The sequence below is a fragment of the Rhincodon typus genome, chromosome 16, assembly GCF_021869965.1.
Source record: "Rhincodon typus isolate 14 chromosome 16, sRhiTyp1.1, whole genome shotgun sequence".
Taxonomy (NCBI): Eukaryota; Metazoa; Chordata; class Chondrichthyes; order Orectolobiformes; family Rhincodontidae; genus Rhincodon; species Rhincodon typus.
In genome coordinates this window covers 60,464,892-60,481,239 of record NC_063347.1, presented here as the reverse complement: position 1 = coordinate 60,481,239, position 16,348 = coordinate 60,464,892, and the positions used below count along the sequence as shown (strand labels likewise).

At 40.2% G+C, this 16,348-nt stretch overlaps 1 protein-coding gene across 4 annotated transcripts in view; it reads right to left on the bottom strand.

Annotated features, from left to right (window-relative positions):
• itpr1b (inositol 1,4,5-trisphosphate receptor, type 1b) overlaps positions 1-16,348 on the bottom strand; it is a 500,439-nt gene that overhangs the window by 475,552 nt on the left and 8,539 nt on the right. The gene's annotated exons all lie outside the window — the stretch shown is intronic.

Sequence of the window (16,348 nt, the reverse complement as noted above, 5' to 3'; positions counted from 1 at the left end):
TGTAGATAGTACACACTGCTGCTACTGAGCATCAGTGGTGGAGGGAGTGGATGCTTTTGGATACAGTGCCAATCAAGCCGGCCGCTGTGTCCTGGATGCTGCCGAGCTTCTTGGGTGCTATTGGAGCTGCACCCATCCAGGCATTGTGAAAGAAGGGTCAGTCGAGTCACTGATTGGGAAATATCAAAAACCATCTATGTGCAACCTATATTCACACAGCCATTGTTCATTTTCTTTCATGAGCTCCAATTTTGCTGATGAGTCATTTCTGTCATGCTTTATCTTTTCTGAAAGTCCACGTGTACGACATTGATGACTGCTTTTGCCCTCAAAAGAAAAACTCAGGCAAGTTTATCAAATACAGTAGGATTAGTCTCCAAAGAATCAATATAGACTTTCACTTTAAAAAGCTATGGTCGTACAAGTGACTATAAAGTTTGTCCTAAATTACCATTTCTCAAGATTTCCCACTGCTGAGTTAAACTGACTGACCTAGCATTGGGCTAATGCTTTCACCTTTCTAAATAATTCCCAGCCTTTTGGTATCACTCCTGTTATCTGATGAGGATTGGAAGATTATGTCCAGTGCCTCCAGACTTTCAAGCTTTATTTCTTGTAGTCTCTCCAGATGCAATTCATTTCAGCCCTCATGACTTAACTACTTTCATGAGTAATAGGAAAGAGTTGTAGGGAATGTTTGTTTTTGTTAACTACAGGAACTCATAGCGGTTATCTCCAGGACATGGAAATAGGGCTGCTGTTTTTCCTCATTACACAAATTCTCTCAACTTGGGCATTCAAGGTATAAATCGAACATTTGCAGATGACACAGGTGCTGGAAGTATTGCAAAATGTGAGGAGGATGGTGATAAACCTCAAGGAGGACTTAGTTTAGTGGTGTGGACAGACCCCTGGAAGATGGAAGTTAAGAGCAGCGTGCCATAGTATATTTTGGGAGGAAGAAGGAAGAAGGCAATCTACAGTTTAAAAAGGGGGTACACAGGAGCTGAGAAACTTGGGATGTGTGCACACAAATTATTGCAGGTTACAGCACAGATTGAGAAAGTAGTTAGTTATTTGCTGAGTTTAGTGGGGCCCTGACTACAAAAGCAAAGAAGTCATGCTGAACCTTGATAAGTCATTGGCTCATCCTCAACCACAAGAATACCTAAGTCTGGACATCACACTCTAGCAAGGATGTGAAGGCATCAGAGAAGGTGCAGAAAAGCCTTAACCAAATGTTTCTCAGGATGAGGAAATGAGTTATTGGGAATGATTGGAGAGACTGTTCTCACTTCAGAAGACAAGAGAAAGAGGACACTAATTTCAGGTGAATGGCAGTGTAACCAAAGGCTACAGGAGGGAAAGTTTTGTTTTAAAACAAAACATGGAGCACGTGTTTAGGATCTTGGATGGACTATGGTAAAACCAGATTCTGGTTCAATCGTAGCTTTCAAAGGGGAATGGGATAACTAAAGAGAAAAACAAAAATTGTCAAACTGTAGGGAAACGATGAGCAAGTGCAACAATTTAACGACTGGATTTCAAAAAAAAAATTCATGGTGTGGCAAGGGCGTAATTGCAGGCTCGATGTACAAAGTGAAAAAAAAAGTGTTTTTAGGTCACGTATCATTGCAAAGCAAAGTGTAATGAGAAATCTGAAGGAAAATCTTTCTATTGGAATTCGGTGAAATGGTGCTAGAAAAATCATCTAATGCTGTTTTACACAGCAGTCAAAATACAGCAGACAGCACAAAGCAAGGAACATCAAGGCTTTTCTTTCAAATATCTTTGGAAGCACCTTTATGGAGATTACAGTAGAACTAATTTTAAGGACAGACCCCCCCACTTCACACCTATTCATATTTGGAAATCCCAAGTTAAAATGTTTGGCTCAAGTCAATGTCTCACAATATGGCTACACATGAAGTTTCACTCTCCTCAACAATAAACACTCACGTCTTCATCGCAAAACAGCACAATATATTGTGAAAAAGTTTTAGGAACGAGTTAGGGTACTTGTGAACAGGTCATCATTCGTAGATGGTTGAGTAGTTTCAATCAACATTTCAAGGCTTAATTTTCAAAACAATCTTACAGAGGCACACTATTTGGATTTGGGAAGTATGAGGGAATAAAGTGTTCATTGCTTGTGGGAATCCCAGAGTACTGAAACACCCACCGTGGTTAGCACAGGAGAATTGTGTTTAATTTTTATGAATTTTGCAAAGAGCCAGTCATATGTTTAAAGCCAATTACTAATTTTCCAGTTTCACCAGTCACCCAATTACTTGCCCCAAGTTTGGAACGCAATTTTATGAAAATAGTTGTACTGATGAAAGAACCATGCTAAATGCAGTTTCTAAGTTTATTAATCCAGTTGTAAGTAAAAATGGAGTTTGAGCTGTTTAGTCATCCTCCTGTGACAACACTTAGTACTTGCAATGATTAATTATAGCAAGGAGTTGGACCAGGCAATAATCAAATACTCTTTCTTTTAAAAAAGTAGCAAGACCTGTTGAGCTCTGATAAATCCATCCAGGGACCACCCACAGTGCTTAATTGGATATAGAAAAGTGATCCTGTGGAGTCTTACAAGGCTGTAATTAAAGAAGATCTCACAAGACAATTGTTCCATCATTTAACAAAGACTAAAAACACCCACAGACTGAATTGTAGACCTCGCTCCCCAGCATCTGTCATTTAGTGCAACACATGCTCATCTGGAAAACTAAAACATTAGCAGTCCAAATTATACTCCCGAGATAGACTTTAGGTTGGAACAATGACAGAAGTGGAACCGCAAGTTACTCACAATTATGCAGTGATATCTAAATAAATGACACATCTGGTCACACTAAAGCAGTTTAAAAAGTGATCAATGAAGCAATGATTTGGTAATACTAAGTATGCTGGAAGTTATTACTCTAAAAGCTTTAGAAAAAAAAAAAAGTGTTCTAATGTACAGGGATTAAAGTTCATTTCACTGATGTCTTAAGACCCCAAGATTATATTTAGCACCAACTCAGTAGTTGTTGCAACTTATGGATCTTTGCTGCTCAGTGAGAGAAACCTGGTTCAGTCACAGTGAAGGTCTCTGTGTGTACTGGTCAAGACAGAATGGATCTAAACATAGATATTTCTTTCAATAAAGGGTGGGAAGGAGGCTGTCCCTAACATCAGGGTGGAGTGACAAACCAAGAGTATGCAATGTGAAGCAAAGAGAGCAAACGTTTCTTTTTACAGTGGAAAAAAAAAGGAGAAAAGATTCATTATAGCCCATTCCACATCAGTGGAATCTGACTGGTACATCCACAAGAACTTCAAAATCTAGTGTCTTCTGAAGTGGAATCCTCATTTCTCTTCTCCCCTTTTGCACAGATACATATATATTTTTACGATCTACCAGTGGGAAGCCATCACCCAATTGACACCTCTAATTCCACAACCACTACATTCAAAATTAGTCAGCTCGCTTACACGATCAACTCGATGACTCATTTGGAGACATGAATTTCAGCATCACCAGAATTTACCACCCTGCACAGAGTTCACAAAGAGGAAAACTTCCACATGTGAACTGAAGTAGAAAACCAACTGCTGCCAATACGAGGCTGTATTAATTACTGTCAAAATGTACTTGGGCAACATCCAATTAAGGGTCCCAGAACCTTCCAAAGAGGACACAAAGTTGCTTTGGAGCATTAAATTATCAACTTACAATTTTGTAATGAGTATAAAACGGTGTCATACGACAGAAGGTATGCAAACATTTTCCTAGCTAGCATAATAAAGCGCTCTGAACACAAGGAGCAAACTCATCCCTACACAATGCAACAAACGCCACGGGCAGCAATACATAGCAGTGAATATATCCACAAAGGAGATCATGTGAATAAGACTGATCATGACAAATGCACTGATGTATGTATTTATTGCTCATTACACTTGCTTTGCTGAATGATAGATAGCCAGGAATTCTAATGATGGGGAGAAACAGTAGGAGGGCAACAATACTTTGTAAGGCATAGCAGGAATTTTTTTAAAAATTCATATTATTCCTCGATGGGACGTGGCTGACGCTGGCTAGGTCATCCCTAATTTTGCAAAAACCAGTTAAGATTATAAAACGTAGGAGCAGAATTAATCCATTCAGTCCATCAAGTCTGCTCCATCATTTAATCATGGCTGACAGCACATATAGAGAAAAATTAATGATTCGGGTCCAATAACTCTTCATGTGAGCGAGGGTCACTGGACTCAAAACATGAGCTGATTTCTCTCCACAAGTGCTGCCAGACGTGCTGAGTTTTTCCAGCCATTTGTTGGTTTTATTTTTTAAAATTTCCCCCGCTTCGATCATGTTTCTCATCCCCATTTTCCTACCTTCTCCTGGTAACCCTTGATCCCCTGAGCAATCAAACTGCGCTGTGGGTCGGCAGTCACATTGTAGACCTGACCCAGATAAGGAAGGCCGATTTCCTTTCCTGGACATTTAAATAAAACCCATCTGGTTCATTTACGACATTGGTTACAGGTTACCATCAAGCCTAACCTTTTAATGAATTGCAAATGTTTTTTCCATTCGAATTCAAAATGTCATGAACTGATTCGACCTCATGTCACCAGAACAATTGCTTGGGTTTCTGGTTAACTAACCAAGTGACAACGCCACTATGCCACCACCTTCCAAAGGGAGGTGGAAACGGAGAGTTCTAGCAAACAGGTCACGTTACTTGCGTCCACCATCGATGGTAATTCATTATTCCTGGACCTGTCGATTGTAAACACGAGGAAAGTGTGAAGCCTTAAAAAGAAGTTTGAGGAGGAAGCAGAGATCTTGAAACAAACAACAGATTCTCTGCTTCGTAATGTGCGTACACATCTATTTATCACACTGCTGGTCATGACAGATTCTATTTATAGCTTTGCTCATTTTCAAGACAAATACAGCGCTTCACCTTTTCACAGTCCAACAGCAAGAAAAAAAAAAACAAATCAGCTGCAGCTTTTTCTGATACAACTCACCAGTATTGTGCATACCAAGAGGAATATTCTCTTTCTCCCATTGCAAAATTACCACCCCTGCTGCCTCCCACCCCATACTTTTGCTGGCCCACCTCTTTGTAAGTCACACAAAATAGCAGATGGCTCAGGTTATTCCAAGTGTAGCACAATCAAGGATGTGACAAATGCGGCAAACCGTCAGAATCCAGAGTCAGTGTTACATCCTTGGACCAGAATCTGAGCCTACTGAGACAATCTACTTGCTGGCAATTTAACAACAAACTCTTCTGTTCCTTTAAAAAGTTTGTAAAAACAAAAAGAGGATGCTTCAGTAAAAGTTAGATCCTGGCTTCAAATGCCTCATTCAAATTCAATGTTTGCAGGCTTCAAGTTCTATTCCAGACCCTTCGTGCACGATCCAGGCTTAACCTGGAAAGTAGTGACAGAGGAGCACCATTTTTTACAATGGCTTTTTATTGAAGGCCCTTAGGTGCAACAAAATATTCCATATCATTGCAGAGAATAGGGCCATAGGATTGTCCCAGTTTCCCGGCTAACAAATGCCCTTCAAACAATGGATTAACTGGTTCATCACCTCATTGCTTTTTATTTTTGGGCAGGGTGACTTTGCTGGAGTCTTATGTAATGAATAGTCCAATGACAAAACAGGTTTCATATAAAACAAGGCCTCATTCACAGTGGTTTAAAATATCCAAAAATTGTAACACTGCTCATGAACAATGTCACTTTCCAAGAAATCACTGCCCTAATTTCCCGAATATCAGAGGGCTTCCACTTTTTTCTAACAAAGTTATTCTCAGTTCCTAATCTTGGCAGGTGATGCACGGGAATATTACTTGTCCCTTTAAAAGAGCTATGTAGCAATTTTTCCTATTTAATATTCATCCCTTTTCCCACACAAATGTGTTCTTTCAAGGATGTAAACTGGCAAGAATATAACGTCAAGTTGATTTTAAGCAATTTTATGCACAAAACTGCATATTTTATGATAAACTTCAGTGTTAGTATATTATACACAGTTCGTAAAGTATTAAACTAGGAAGTTTAGAATGATTTTAATGGACTAATTACACACAGAATAATGTATAGCAACATGTTCAACCCCACACTATTATCATTTTTAACGCAAGTACTAAAAACAGTGCAGGCAACAGGTTTCAGTGTTTAGATTCATGCTGACAGTGGCGTGAATTTATGTAACAAGTCTCAGAAAGAAACATGGGGCTACGCTATCAGCCCTGTGAGAAAATAGATCCACTCATTTTGTCACCTTGCAATTACTGAGTGAACAATCGAATAATATAGGATGTCTGGCATGCGCTGTTGATCGAGGAAGAGCTGGTGAAGTAAAATACCTTTCTTGATGCCAAGACGTACAACAGGAATAATTCCTTCACAGGGCTAATAATATCACCACTTTAGACAGTGCTGGTACTCTTTTAGCACAGAGTGCAAGTGAGCTGACTTCATCTACTGTCAAAGCCAGCTCATTGGAATATTTTTCCAGCATGAACAAGCAAGTAAAGTTCTCTTGATTTTCTTGAATTCTCACAGATTCAAGATCAGGCTGCAACGAAGTGATTATGGCTGTTCTGGTTGGGATTGGGAGAGAGTTTGGAAAAAAAGGAAAAGGAAATGCAGATTTTCTAGGTGACAAGAGATGAAAAACTGTGGAGGAACTCTGGGATCTGGCTGCCTGGGTACACAAAAATATATAGTTTTAAAAATAAAATCAAAGCTAATGCACATAGGTGCAAAAAATGATTCAAAAGGCTCATGGTGCATTACCCTTGATGGTGAACAGACAGGGAGAAAGATGTACAAGACCGGTGGCCAGACCATGTCTGGTATACAATCCCAATTACCTGTAGCAGGTACTGTCATATGAATGCAATCTTGCCACTATACTTGGTTATATTGTCTCATGGTCAATATACCATTAAGAGAATGCTCATGATAATCATTGCATCATAACATATGACCCGAGGGTAGAAAGGTCTTATACTCCATCTTGCTCTTAGAACACAAAGCATGACACACTACTACAAGCACCCTGCCGTCCAATCTAATCGCTTAAATATTACTGAAGACAGTGAAGTGTCTGAAGAATATGTTTGTGACTACAATTAACTATTGTGTAATGTCTGTTCGCTTTCTCAATACCACAATGTATATACCGACTTTATGATGGCCAGTGTAGCCCCTGGAGGAGGCAGCTAACAGAGTCTGGGACTGTACTAATTTCTCAGACCACAGCCTTCTGGCAAAATATTTAGGATATATACCATCTTCCAATGCAACAAGGAAACAGATTCCTTAAGTACAGTTCCTATTAAGTACATTCAATATTGAAGTATGATTAACTTTGTTTCTCTTCTGATTATCTACTAATTTCCCTAAAAGCTCAAAAAGAAGTGACAGCTCATTAGTGGACAATTGTTTGTGCAATATTGTGCACAATGGAATGACAAAAGCTCATAAATTTGAATGGAGGTCAGTGACAAAAATCACTGTGTTGAAGAAAGTACATAGAATAATTTTATAACTGACAACTTGCATTTCAGTTTCAGAAACATCAAGTAGAATGAAATGTAATTAGTGAATAAACACAGCTGTTTCTGCTTGAAATAAATACAAGATGCTGTAACTGACAAGCTTAAATATTTCCATGATTATTGTTTCTCAGCCAGTAAAACAAGAATCTGTTTTATACCTGGTCATTGAGTGCCAGGGACTGCATTCAGTTTGGCTGTAGAAACTAACTTCAGAAAGAGGAAGTAATGATCCCTGAGGATTCCCAGCAGAGATGCACAGGTACCAAGGTTACAAAAGGTTAAATAATCAAACAAGTAGCATAAACTTTATTCCCTTGAGTTTAGATGACAGAAGACTGATCAGATTGAGGTTTTGGAAAGGCCAAAGGAATCAGAGTAGATGGAAAGAAACTATTTCCTCTCGAGATGTGTGATTAGATGTAAAAATCTGGAAGCAGCTCTTCATCCAAAAGGGTAGTAGAATGAGGAACTCTTCCCAAAAACGAAGAAAAAAACAACAATTTTGGGACAACAGAAATGTTCAAATTGCAGAGTCACAAACACAGTAGATGCAGCGTATAAGTGCTCGAAACCTCGAAAAATCCTTCCAAAAACAGGATGCTGATTTATATGCTGAGTGCAAAAGGTGAACCAGTGGCGTGGGTGTGATCGGTCATCAAATGTGTCATTCACTGTGTGGGATGGGCTACGTATGCAACGTGCTAAAACTCCCGTGCAACAACCCATGTCACCTGCTTAACCCCCAGTTACAAAGGCCATTTTAAGTAAAATGTTCATCTGCATGTCAAAAATTGACCCATGCTGAACTTGACAATTGCGTTTCAGTGGAATAGGGTCAATTTTTGTCTGCTCCATGAAAGCAAAAATCACAATTTGAGCTGGAAAAGAAATATGGCTGTCTTATACATCAGGTCAACTTGTATGCAGCCACCTCTGACATTTCTTTTGACGCGGGGGGTACAAGGGGATACGGAGCTAAGGCGAGCAGTGTCCATTACTGAACGGAAAATATAGCAGGATATTTCACAAATGACGAAGTAAAGCTGAGTCAACATGATAGTGTAAACTGAAAATTGTATTTGTCAAATTTATTAAAAGCCTTTTAACGAGCATGGTGGATAAAGGGGAAAACAGTAGAGTGCATTTGGATTTAATCAAGGCATTTGATAAACTGCCACATAAAAAGCTACCGCACAAGGGAAGAGATCATGGTTTGGAGAATAATAGCATGGATAGAGGATTGGCTAACTAGGACAGTTAAAACAAAGGAAACAGAGATGAAACAGATTTGGGATAAATGTGTCATTTCCGATGGGCAAATTGTAATTATTTGAATGCCAGGAGGGTGAGTGCTGGGACCTCAACTATTCACAATCCACGTTAGTGATGATTTGAACGAACAAAGGTACGATACTGAAGCCAAACCTCATGATGCAAGTTCTGAGCAAAACCAAGTCTGCAAAAGGATGTAGATCAGTTAAAAATATGGGCTAAAAATTAGCAGATGCAGTACAATGTGGGAAAACATGAGGTTGACCACTTTGGCAGGCAAGATAGAACTGCCGAATATTACTTACATGGCAAAGACTACAGAATGCTGCAGTAGAGATCTAGGAGTCCTCATACAGGAATCACAAAAGGTCAGGATACAGGAAGTAACTAAGAAGGCAATTGGAATGTTAGCTTTCAATGCAAGAGGCAGAGAGTTTAGGAAAAATCTGCTTTCAACTGTGTAATGCATTCTTTAGTCACACCTGGCATACTGTGTTCAGTTTGGAGAAGGTATCTTAGGCTGATTCTGGGAGCAAATAGCTGTCTTAGGAGTAAAAGGTTAAGTGAGTTGGGATTACACTTTACTAGAATTCATAAGAATGAAAAGGTGATTTCTTAGAAGCTTACAAAGGTTCTGGGTAAGCTTGACTATAGTAGAAGTGAAGAGGACATTTGCTTTCATGGACAAGTCAGGAGTCTGGAATCAGGGAGCACTGCTTTAACATAAAGGACCTCCCATTTAAGACAGCAATGAGAACTTCTGAAGAAGTTTAGAATTCACTAACCCAAAGATCAGTGCTAGATGAGTCATAAAATTAAGATGGAGTTTGACAGCTACAGACGAATGAAGGGTTATGAATGGAGCAGTGAAAAAAACCACACAGTCAGATCAACCATGAGCTGCACCCCAGCCCCCCACCCCCGCCCCGAGCATCAGCAGCTGAAGTGTGACCTAATACAGGTTTAGAAAATCACGAAGCGCATGGACGTGGTGAATAGCCACGGTCTTTTCCCAGAGTTGAAAAGTCCAAAAATTAGATGGCATAGCTTTAAAGGAGAGGGGAAAGATTTATAAAAGAACCTAACGGGTAACGTTTCTTTTTACAAACACAGAGGGTGGTGCATGTATGGAATGAGCTGCCAGAAGTAGTGGTGGAGGCTGGTAAAATTACACATTTAAAAGGCATCTTGATGGGTATATAAATAGGAAGGGTTTAAAGAGGGATATGGGTCAAATATTGGCAAGTGGGACCAGGTCACATTGGGATGCCTGTCAGCACGGACGAGTTGGACCAAAAAAAAAGGGTCTGTTTCCAAGCTTTAGAATTCCATGACCCAATGGCTCGGGTGGGGGGGGGCTAAAATTAACTTTGATTGTTCCTAGATAAAACAACATGGGAAACCAGACACAATGTACCGCAAGGTTGCCAGCCATCCCCTCACCCCCTGAAAAATGTGTCTCAGATCGAAGAACAGTACAAGAATTTATCTTGGAAGGATTCTCTCTTGTATTCTAGGGTTCTGCCTCTTTCCACTGAAATTAACTGATTAGTGAGGGGTTCAGAGAACATGATCAGCCTTTCTTTCTTGTAAAGGAAGAATTATGGACAGAGATCTTGGGTAAAGGCAAGGATGGGAGAAAACGAGCCTAGTGCAGAAAGTAGCAAAAAGGAAGAGGAAACGCAGAAAGGAGAGAAATACTTTTCAGCAAAAGAACAAAATGAGAAGTGAGGGATGACAAGATCGACAATATTTCCCTTTATTTAAAACTATTTCGAGTGATGAGTACACTGCTGAAAGAACACATGCTAGGTTTCAAATGTGTAGTTGGATCAGACTGACGTAAAGAAAGTGCAATTGAAAGGCACAGGGATAGATAATCCACAGGCATGAAGTACAAGTGAGGAGTGTCAGCACAAGTAGCTCTCAGGAAATGATAATGCAGAGATAACATGCATAGAAATTCGGATTGCAGGGTGTCTATTTAAAGTTAAAGTTAAAGTTATTACACATGCGACAAATTTAGGAAGGTGCAAGTCACAAGATAACTGTAAATTCATCTATAGTCAGATATCATTTTTCACATATTAAGCATTCACACAGGCAAGAATAACCCAGCATCCTTTCACTCAGCATTAATCCACAATTCTTCTTTCCAGAGATCCAGCAACAGTGGAAAAGTCAAGGTGCTAGTTTTCAAACTGGGGTGTGCCGAAAGTTTGCAAGGTCAGAAACGATTACCAACCAGAACCAGGGAAAGGCCAGCCTAATGCAAGGCGGAGGCAACGTGCACTCACCAGATGTATAGCACTGAGTAAGCTGGACACCTCACACAGGAGCGGAGTACACAGAGAACAGCATGCAGAGCAACACCTCAAATACTTTCCACAGTGCATAGCTTTCGTCAAAAATAACAGAAGGCTGCTGCTCCTGCCAGGAGACCCAGCATCTACGTTGCATCACATTTGTCTGTGTTGCACAATTCCCGTACATCCATGTTGCTCATCTGCAAACTGTGATGTCTGTCATCCCAACTACATCAAGGCTGCTCTCTCTTTCTGCTGCCTTTTTTCACCCCCTGGCAGAGGTCTCTAACTTTCCAGCTCTGATCAAGCAGGTGGCATGTTCTTCTCTGCGTGTCACTTTCAGTTTTTTTTTGCTTTGTAATTTCAAGCTCCTGAAATTTTTCTTGAGGTCCAAATATGAAATTTTACACCCTCATCTCAGAAGCCTTTGAAATGTGAGTACTAGTTTTTCCCTGTAGATCTTTATTGTTTATTCTTTCATGACCACACTACAAGTGTGTTCAACACAAGGGTCTGTGCACTCAAGATGTCTCTCTACAGTGTGCACCTCATGTGACATGCACCATGCACCATGACCATCACAGACTGGGAAGGACATTAGTACATAGAGTCAGAGACAGAGGGTGGTGGTGGAGAGTTGCTTTTCAGACTGGAGGCCTGTGACTAGTGGTGTGCCACAAGGATCAATGCTTGTTGTCTTTAATAAAAATGATGTGGATGCGAATATAGGAGGTACGGTCAGTAAGTTTGCAGATGACACCAAAACTGGAGGTGTAGTGACAGCCAAGAAGGCTACCTCACAGTACAAAGGGATCTTGAACAGTTGGGACAATAAGCGGAGGAGGGGCAGATGGAGTTTAATTTGGACAAATGCCAGGTGCTACATTTTGGAAAGGCAAATCAGGGCAGGACGTATACATTTAACAGTAAGGTCCTGGGGAGTGTTGGTGAACAAAGGGACCTTGCAGTGTAGGTTCACAGTTCCTTGAAAGTGAAGTCACAGGTAGACAGGATAATGAAGAAAGCATTTGGTATGCATTGGTCAGCGCATTGAGTATAGGAGTTGGGAGGTCATGTTGAGGCAACTGGACATTGCTTAGGCCACTTTTAGAATACAGTGCGCAATTCTGGTCTCTCTGATATAGGAAAGATGTTATGAAACTTGAAAGGGATCAGAAAAGATTTAAGGATACTGTCTGGGTTGGAGGGTTTGAACTGTAGGGAGAGGCTGAATAGGATGGAGCTATTTTCCCTGGAGCGTCAGAGGCCGAGGGGAGACCTTATAGAGGTTTTTCAAATCAGGAGGGCATGGATGGAGTAAATAGCCAAGGTCTTTTCCCGGGGGGGGGGATATGGGCCAAATGCTGGCAAATAGGACTAGATTTATCTAGGATATCTGGTTAGCACGGACGAGTTGGACCGAAGGGTCGGTTTCCGCTACATGATTGCGTTTCAAATCCAAACAGCTTTTGCCCAGGTTTCAGAGGCAAACAGGACAGTGGATAGAACATAGCAACTTTTTTCTTGTTAATAGATCCTTCACCTTCACAAAGTTTCTTGTAGCTATCTTTAGTCTTCTAACCTTGGCACCACATCTGCTACTTTGTTGTAATTTATCCTAAACAGACAAACCTATCAATATGTTTCAGTGTGACACCATCCATTTCAATATTCATTCCAGTGTCTTCTCAAACCATCATTCTTTGCATCTTTGTTGTTTTTCTTCTCGATCCATATTCTAAATTTCTAGCTGTTACTTGTCTGTAACATTTTGTTGGGCTTCTTCCGTTTCTGCAATTAGTGCTGTGTCATTGTACTAAGTCTTTTTGTCACAGCATCACAGATGCCAGCCTTCAGCCAATTCAATTTGCTTCACATGATATCAAGAAATAGCTACTAGCAGCACTGAATACTGCAAAGACTATGGGCCCTAACAACATTCCAGCAATAGTACTGAAGACTTGTGTTCCAAAATGTGCCACTAGTCAAGCTGTTCCAGTATAGTATAGACACACACACATTCCTGTATCTCTGATCCTGCAGTGTCGCTGGATTACAATCCCACCGTAATAGCATTGAAGCTATATCCACACCAAATAGGCTACAGTTGAGTCAGAGTCATACAGCATAGAAACAGACCCTTCACTCCAACCAGACCACGCCGAACATAATCCCAAACCAAACTAGTGCCACCTGCATCCTCCTGGCCCACATCCCTCCAAACCTTTCCTTTTCACGTACATATCCAAATGTCTTTTAAGTGTTCTAAGTGTGCTGACATCCACCATGTCCTCAGGACGTTCATTCCACATGCGAACCACCCTCTGTTTAAAAAAATTTGCCCCTCATGTCTTTAAAAATCTCTCTTCTCTCACCTTAAAAATGTGCCTCCTAGTCTTGAAATCCTAGGGAAAAGACAACTATCATTAACTCTATCTATACCTCTCGTTATTTTATAAACTTCTATCGGGTCGCCTCTCAACCTCCTGCACTCCAATGAAAAACCTACCCGGCCTTTCTTTAAAACTCAAACCTTGCATACCTGGCAATATCCTGATAAATCTCTACTGAACCCTCTTCACTTGATAATATCTTTCCTATAATTGGGTGACCAGAACTGGACACAGTATTCCAGAAATTCAAAGAAACAGCTCACCACCTCCTTCTCAAGGGCAATAAAAGGGACAGTTAATAAATGCTGGTCCAACCAGGGAGACACTTTCCCCCCCGCAGGTGATTTTTAAAAAATGCTCTTGCCTCCAATTTTTATAATCACTGGAATAAGATCTGAACATTTGATTAGTGTTGAGACTTAAATTTTGATGACAGCAAGCAGCATCCTTATCGTCCTCACTTGATTTCAAATATATCCGAGTCTTTCTTTTTTCTAGACCAACACTCACTACTTTGTCACAATAAAAAGCTCTGGATAAGTCTCACATCTTTAATGTCAATGTCACATTCAGCTGCGCATCTGTTAGCTTTCAGCGATAAATATAATTAAGTTATTTTTCATAGGCAATGAAGCATATTTACACGTTCTTGCCAACTTCGATATTTATTCAAGATAGTGACGAGGTTAAATATTCCCTCTATTGGTCCTACACCGTACATACTGAATGCACAGGACCATAAAGTTTTCGTGGGCAGCTGCATGCACATGGCATCTTATAAGTGGGTAGTTGGCAACTGGCCAAAGCAATTAGCTTAATAAAAATTCTAATCTTTTCACTTGCAGCAAGTAGGAGCAATGCTCCAAATAATGCAGTACAGGTTACCAACCTAGCATTCACTTGCTGAATTTCTTCAAGCGAGAGATGGTACGGACAGTTTTTGACTAGAAGGCCAATAATCTTCAGCAAATAAAGTAGGTGCTGTGTAGTATGTATTCGGGGCTAAAGTGGTCTCCTGAACTAATTTCAAGTATTGCCCCCAAAACCTCTATCTGCTAACTGGCAGAAGTGGTTATCTGATCTCGGAACAGGAGTCTTACCAGATTCAAAACATCAACCTCTGCTTCCCTCTCCACAACTGCAGTCAGACCTGCTGAGTTTCCTCGAGCGCTTCCCATTTTTATTTTGAAATCCCAACATCTACGGTGTTTTGCTCATTGTTTTTGATCTCCGAGACCGCATGGCTCTGATGGGAAAGGGAATTGAGCTGGGGACCATGGTTGGCTGGAAGAGACTGTCTGGTACATCTGACTTTAAATAAATGATTCCACCATGGTTGAGGGTTTCAAGGAAGTGACATGTTTAGTACAAAATTCTAAATTTTCTAATGTCAGTAAAAAATCATGCAAAAATGGCAGGATTCTAAGTTTTTTGCTGATCCTGACTCGTGTTGTGCCTTTTCAGTTGCAAAGGCTCTGTCTGGTACGGGCCAGTCACAAGGGAATGAAGCACTACATTAAAATTACAGCCAAATTATAATTTAGTTGCTGCAACAATGAAACTTGTTACTTTACATGATAATAACAAACTCTATGCTATAACTGTCCCAAATAAAATGCCAATCTTCAGCAGCAAGGCTCAAAATAAAGATAAACAAATGAATAGAGCAGAAGAGAAGGAAATTTCACCAATATTCGTATTTCTTCTGCTGAATAAAGTTCTTCCCAAATATACACCATCACCCCAGTGTTATTTTAAGATTTCATTTCATAAGTTGCTCACGGGCCCACTGGTCTTTCCCACACTCCCTTACACAAGATCACTGATGGTCCATAAACCACTGTACAATATTTCAGCTACCCAACCATTCCTGTTTACACCTTATGCTTAAATCAAGGTTTCTCCAAAACCAGTCCCACCACGTCACTAGTCAATATGCAGCCACAGCAGCAAACTAAATGCAGAGAAACACTTCAGAATTCCAAATTTCCCTGTTTCCAAAATGAGATTAATGATTACACAGATTACACCATAGGAGCACCAATCTGAACTAAAATGAGTACAGCGCCTAAAAAACCTACCAAAGATTTTGTGGCACAGTGGTAGTGTCCCTATCCCTGGACTAGGAGGCCTGGATTCAAGTTCCACCTGCTCCAGAGGTGTATCCTAACACCCGAACACAGGTTACTTCAAAATATTTAAAGGAATTATTCTCTAAAGTAAAGTATCGGCGAAAAAAAGAAAAAAGTTCAAAGAAGCTGGTATATCACCACTGGTAGATTAATCTGCGTTAAAAAGGCACTTCCATGTTTGCACATAATATGTAGAATCATCAAATGATTATAATTCTGATCCAAATTTTAGAGTGTGATGGATTGGCATTGCTGTTTAAGCACTACGCTTCCAGACACCAGAACACAAAACATTTTGTGGAAAGTTCAGCTTCCCATATTATATTCTGAAGACTAGTTCTCTTAAAATCTATGCAGATATCCATTTCATTGGGATCTTTCAAACTGGGTTTTTTGCATTATAAAATGCAGCTCGTAAAGATGTCTGGAGTCGGCTGTATCTTTTGGACCAAGCCCTCTACGCAACAGCATGTTATATTTTTGGGGTGAAGATAAATTTCCACTAGTCCTTTTTTTGGTCATAAATGCTGATGCATTAATAGCAAAACTGCCTACAAGAGGATCCTAGAAATTGCATGACATCGAACAGTTTGCTTCGCTATATAGTGGTTATGGTGGCCAGTTTAAAAGAAAAATCATTAATGTCTCTGCTATAGTAACGG